Genomic DNA, 7,278 nt, shown 5'->3' with positions numbered 1-7,278 from the left:
GTATCACGAAGCTACAGTTTTACTTGCAATCGACCAGGAAGGAGAAAATATCTGTTGACTGGCTTTACAAAATCTCATCCGAACTCTGAACAGTTCTACAGAAAGACCAGATTTAAAAAGGGATGATCATCTCTTTTATCTAAAAAAAAAAAAAAAAATAGAAAGAAAGAATCGTGGTTTCCATAATCTAGTTTGATCTACTAATAGTTTTTTTTAACTATTAGCTTCCGGAAAAATTAACCTGCGCAATTGTGCATGTTCGGCCGGTATTGTATATATTGGTGATTCTATCTACCTGCACAATTGTACAACCCTTATTTAGTACAGCAGAAAATATGTGTACTCATTCCCTTTCATTAACCCTTATGTAACATAGCAGAAACTACACGAGCATTCACTTAATACTATAACCGCTGCCAGGTTATAGAAGGATTTTTTTGTGGACACTCTGTATATTTCGTCAAGACAGTGATCATTATTTTCAATTTATACTTTATTCTGCAACGCACATAAGTTCTTTCTTTGGTGGGAATTGCTTCTTTCCCACACAATTGGACAAAGAAGTCTTTCATCGTTTTTTTCATATATATATTTAAAACGTTGCTTTTGCTGAGAACATTTCAGTTAGTGACTAACCATTTCGGTGTTTCTCCCTGACTTATTATATGCACAGTATTTATTCTGCAGTTATTTGGAACTGAATTAAGTGTTTTCTTTAATCGCTTATGGAAACATTACAATAGATTAGAGAAATACGGGCTGACCAGATGATCCAGTAACCAAAGTGGCACCAACTGCATTGTTTCGTAGCCCGTTATCTGTACTTTCTCACGCCAGTGTTATCGCCGTGTCTAGTGCATTATAGGCAGTTGACTAAAATTAACAAATTGTTTTCCGTATTCTGTTTGTATGTGCATACAGGTGAGTTAACTGAGTGATTTTTGAAATGAACTGCCAACACTTTTCTGTTGACCATTGCAACCCGTAGCTTGAGCTTGGATGCTCGGGGAGTTTGACTCCAGGTCTGGAAGCCGTAACTACGCGCATCGCGTCGAGCTTCAGATACGACTTATTGTGAAGGGGCACAAGCTATTTAGCCGGTGAAGGACGATTTCTTACGGCTAGCCCCAACTAGTGAAGTCCCAGGTCCGCAGACCTTGTGCGTTTAAAATGTTATATACGCGCCCGCCAACAGCAGTATTCTACTTTGGAGAATTTCTTGTTTAATTTGCTGAAGAATCACCTCTACGTTTTAGGACGGTTCAGCGTAACAACTGGATTCATCGTGGGACGATCCAGACAACATTTCCCTAGTGCTAATTCCCAAGTGCGTCAATGGTGTGAGGGAAACATTTACAGTGATATCTGAATCATAATCATATATATGTAAAGGGCTATATTGCCTGAAAAGGGCAAAGTGTGATTTCAGGGACGAAAATTATTATATTTATCTAGTGTTCAGTGTTGTGTCCATTTCTCTTCGCTATTTTTTTCAAAATAGTGTTCTAATAAATAAGTATAGTGACATTTAATCCAGTGTGTTTTCGTTGTTTGTATGAGTGATGTTTGTGTGCGTTATGGTCTGGATGACCGTCTGATCGTCCGTGAGGTTTTCGAGACGAGACACCCGAACCTCTCGGCGCCTAATGCTCATATTATTGAGACCGACGAGCGATTTGGAAACAGTTTGTAATTTTTCCTGGAGAGGTCCTTCATCGTCCTGTCTAGGTAAGTTAAAGTATCAGGAAGATACCTCTTGGTAGTATCACGAGCCACGGACAGTGACCCGAACACTGAGCGGTTACAAATAAATGACGCCCGAACTACCGACCCGAATCGAGACCGTTGGTGGTCGAATATACATATAAGATTAATATTTTAATATATCATTTCTCTTTCAGCTTAGTACCAGGAATCCGAAAAAAAACTCCTCTTTCAGGTGATTTTAATCATATTGTTTTGTGATAGTATATTTTATCCTAATCATATATTTTAAGTTTATTCTTGTCCAAGATGGCACACCAGGAAGTAGATATGATTACTAGGATGAATTCACTTTTCGAAGAATTAAGGAGAGCCAGTAAAGAGAATTTTGCTAGATTAGAGAAAAAAGTAAAGAGTCCCGTGCTGAGAATAAAGAAAACGAACGAAAAGTAGATGAGAATAAAGAAAATTTTGTCGAATTAGGTCAGAAGTTAGACGCCGTGCAAAAAGAATGTCGCGAAAATAACCAAAGATTAGAACAAAGTATTAGGACTGTAGAGGCTGAAAGTAAACGTAGGAACGAAATCCTCGAACAAAAATACGATGGTATAACACTTAAGATTCATGACCAGCTTCACGAAGTCAGTCATAGAACTAAACAGGCAATCGACCTCGCCACACAGACCAGCGTCGAAGTCAGGCAACAGACTGAAGAAACATGTCATCGTGTAGAACAAATAGAAACAAAAGTCTGTAAAATTCAGAATAATTTAGGAGGCTTGCTCGAATACACACAATCCCTCCAAGGCCAGTTGGAATCAGCCCGAGATGTGTGTCAGGCTAATAAGGAACTCTGCGTTAGTTTACATATAGATACAATCGATAAATTAGATGAGATGCATGACCGTATTGAGGAAATTTCTGAACGAGTAGAAAGACAAGGTAAAGACATTAAAATGGTATATGAAGAGGCGAAACTGATAGATTACAATATGAAGGTAAAAAATGAATCTAACGCAGAATGTCGCGCCGAAATACGGGCAATAGATAAGAACATAAAAGAAATTATGCGTGATATGGTAGAGCTCGCCCAGAGTAGAAAGTACCGAAAATAGAGCGTCAGAATTAGAATCTCGAGTAGAAGCAGATACTCCTAGACAAGTTAGGCATTATAGTGATTCGGCTTATTCAGAGTGTAAGAACACCAGTAGTAGTGATAGTGCAAGTGATGATTCAGAAATCAAGGTTGTATGTGACCGAAGGCGCAAGCGCGACAAAAATGTTACTTTCACTAATCGCCAGAGAAAAAAATACGAAATTAAAAGACGATGTCATGCTTAAGGAAATACAGTGTTTTCCTAAATTTCAGGGTGATCCTTCCAGTGAATCAATTCACAATTATTTGCAAAAGCTAGAGCTTACAGCTCAATTAGCCAACCTTTCTGATAAAGCTCTGTTAAACTCATTCTACATTTGTTGCAAGGAGTTTCATTAAGTTGGTACAATATCAGGATAGACGACTTTACTAACTATGATCAAATCAAACAAGCACTTATTGAAGCTTTCGCGGGAAAAGCTACAGTACAACACAGGCTATCAACCTGTAAGAGTACTAGGCTCGACCCCAAGGTACATAGTTCCGTACATGATTTCGCGCTAGATCAATTCAATAAACTTCGTGAATTGACACCACAATTGCCTGAATTTCTAATACTTACAGATGTAATACAGACTTTGGCTAATAGATTTAAAACTGAACTCTTTCTTCATTCATGTAACAATATCAGGGAGTTTTTGGCCGCAATTCAAAAACTAGAAACTTTACATGCTCAGCAAAGTCGTAGAGAAGAAAGATACAAGCAGGGTAATAATTATAATGGTAATCAAAATTTCAGTTTCCAAAGTAACCAACGAAATTTTTCGTATAATAAGAGTAATAATCAAAGGTACCAGGATCAGCGTGTAAGTAATATGAGAATTGATAGGAATCAGAACCGAGATCGTACGCGACATGGCGATAGTAGTAATAATAGGAACCGACCCTCGAGATCACGTGATCAGAGAAATAGTGAGGAACGAAACAGGAATCGCAACTCGCGCGATAATTCTAACACTAGACCTGAACGAAAGAATAATAATCCTAGGAATCAGCGAAACAATAGTACAAATAATGAAAGGAGGAATAATAATAGTAGAAATAACAACAATAGGAAAAATCATAACAATAGGAACAACTCAAACCGGTCAAACCGACATAATGATTGGAATTCTGGCCACTCGGAAAACAATTAGAAGGCGGTACTGAGGACCGGGTACCGGCCAATACATACTATCCCACTGTAGGTCCAACTAAGCATTTTCTGGTATCGCATACTCACATTTGTAGTGTAAATAATCCGGATTTAGCTAGAAGTGACTGTGAATCGGACACAGACTGTCTAGACCATTATATTAATGCGCAACCCAACCCTATCTCTGCTAAACTTAAAGTTTTAGTTTGTAATACTGAAGTTGAATGTCTGGCGGACACAGGCTCCGATACGTGCCTCATGTCTTTAGCGCTTTGGAAACGCATTAGCGCAGATGTGACGTCACCCAAACTCACTCCAGCTGATGATGTACTTTTAGTGGATTTCAGTGGGTCAACCAGAAGAAAAGTAAGAAATTACACATTAGTCACTATTCAAATTGATAACATTTCTGTTTATGTAAAAGTTTATGTTACATAATCTCTTAATCAAGATCTTATTTTAGGACTTGATGCACTTACTGCTTTGAGAAGCCAAATTAATCTTTCGGATGGTACGATTTCCATGGAATATAATAATTTGAAAACCATTATTAATCTTTTACCAGAAAATTTTGACTTTCAGGAAATCTCCGAAGATGAAGAGAGAGATACGATAGATAACAATTTTTCTATTTCAGCTGCCACTTTTGTAAAACAATGTGCTACAGACGAACAGATTAAAGATGCTGTTAACCGCACTTTTAATTTAAACAACCAACAGAATAAGCAATTATACTCTCCTTTGTCACAATATAGGGATATTTTTACGAACTATCCAGGTCTCTGTAAAGACTTCGTTTATGAGATGGAGGTGAAAACTGACAAGCCACTGGTACGTAAACAATATCCCATCCCTCATAAGTATCTCCAAGATGTACGAGATGAGATTCATAAGTTATTAGAATTAGAATTAATTTGTCATTCAAATTCTGTTCACAGCAATCCTATCCTTGTAGTTCCCAAGAAAAACGGGAAACCAAGAATGTGTGTTGATCTTCGCTTGCCGAACCGGTTTGTGGAACTTCGCCAAACAAAATCTGAGGGCATACAGGACTTATTATTAAAAGTAAAATGTAAACCTTTCCTTAGCTCCCTGGATCTTGTAAGTAGCTATAATCAAGCCTTGCTTACTCCTAAGTCCCAGGAATACACAGCATTCAATTTCGAAGGCCAGCATTACCAATATCGAGTCACATGTTTTGGTTACAAAAATGGTAGCAGTGTTTTAAACAGTATGCTCCAAAAGGTATTGGGACCAGAGTTACATGCTAAAATCTTACGATACATTGACAATTTGGCTTGCTTTACAGATAGTTTCGAAGAAAATCTTGCATTGCTGAGACAAATCTTTGAAAAGTTCAGAGAACACAACCTTACTCTTAACATTGAAAAATGTTCGTTTTGCACTAATTCAATATCTTTTCTAGGTTTCTTGATTACTCCCGAAGGCATCAAGAAAGATCCAAAAACCATAGAAGCGGTTCGTAACTTACCCAGACCCACCAATATTAAATCTTTACAATCTGTAAATGGTATTATTAGTTGGCCACGAAATTTTATTCCTCATTTCTCGGGAAAAATGCAAACTCTTTTTCAGCTTCTCAAAAAGGGAAAACGGTGGCAATGGCTTGAAGAACACGAACAATCTTTTCAACAAGTTAAAGACGATATTTGTAAAGACGTTCTCTTCTCACACCCTGACTTGAATTTACCTTATTACTTAGAATCGGATGCATCCCGCTTGGGAGTCAGTGCAGTCCTGTATCAGTACAGTGATGTACAGAAAAAGGTAATCCAGTTCGCTAGTCGGACTTTAACACCTGCTGAGTCTCGCTATAGTGTGAGTGAGATTGAATGTCTTGCAATCGTATTTTCGGTCCGAAAATGGCGTCAATTGCTAATTGGTCACCATGTTATTTTTATTACAGATCATAAAAATCTCAGTTGGTTGGATAAGGCCAAGCCTTGGAACACTCGTCTTCTTAGATGGTCCCTGGAATTACAGCAGCTGGAGTACGAAATACGTTTCCAGAAAGGTTCCGAGAACCTTTGTGCAGATGCGCTTTCACGTCTCTTCCCTTCCAAAGAATTACCAACTAAACGTGTTCATATTTTACAGGCTATTCAAGACAAAATCAAAAATACTTCAGTTGAAGAATTACAGAACGCGCAAAAGGAAGATCCTGATTATTTCCCCATTATTTCTTTTTTAGCAGGCGAGGAAATAAAAGAACTTCCAAGGAATTCACGCAATTGGGAAAAATTTTTCAAACTCGATAATGGTATTCTTTTATACAGAGATTTTCATTTTCCAGACTCATATAAAATTTGCATTCCCAGGTCATTAGTGAATAACGTTCTCACAGCTTACCATGACGATTTAGATCACCCGGGAGTAGACAAAACGCTTCGGATCATCTCAAAATCATTTTATTGGAGCAAAATGAGATCAGATGTGAAGAAACATTTAAAGGATTGCGTGAAATGTATGCAATTTAAATCCGATCACCACCCACCAGCTCGTTTCTTGTCCACTAATCCTTATTCAGAAGCTAGAGCTTTATTAGCCCTTGATTTTTTAGGCCCATACCCATCAGGCAAAAATGGTGCGCGCTTCGCACTGGTTACTCTTGATGTGTTTACTCAATATTGTACAGCTTACCTCTTAAAGAACGCCACTGCTACTTCAGTCATCAAGTGTTTATTTGATATATACATGCTACATTTAGGTATCGTTCAGGCAGTGCTGACAGATAACGCTGCAGTGTTTCATAGCAAGAAGTTTCTATCTAAAATGCAAGAGTACAATATTAAAGTCCATCATACAACACCGTATCACCCAATGAGTAACATCACAGAACACTCTAATAAAATTCTTGTATCTACTCTTAGGTTATTATGTTGTCAGTCACATAATAAATCTGCGAGAACCTGACGCAAGCAGTTCTGTTACATAACTACTCCATCGTTGAAAGTCTTGGTGTTTCACCAGCCAGTTTGTATCTTAATATTCATTTTTCTCGTCCCATTTTTAAGCATTTTGGTTTACAGGTATCTGAAGATTTTGATAAGGAAGACGGGATTAGTTGGTCGAATAAATTACTTATGGCAGACCACCGACGAAAAGCCATCATTGAAAAAAGGAACGCACGATGGAACGATAGTCAACAACAGCGACGACGTTTAAAACAAGGAAGTTTGATTTTTCTCAAACAGCGTAACATCAGTAGTCTATTGAAAGGTTAAATATCAAAATTTTTTGATTTGTACCGAGGACCCCTTTT

This window comes from Thermobia domestica, chromosome 7 (genome assembly GCF_964235325.1).
Source record: "Thermobia domestica chromosome 7, izTheDome1.hap1.1, whole genome shotgun sequence".
Lineage (NCBI taxonomy): Eukaryota > Metazoa > Arthropoda > Insecta > Zygentoma > Lepismatidae > Thermobia > Thermobia domestica.
Note: the sequence above shows the minus strand (reverse complement) of the source record.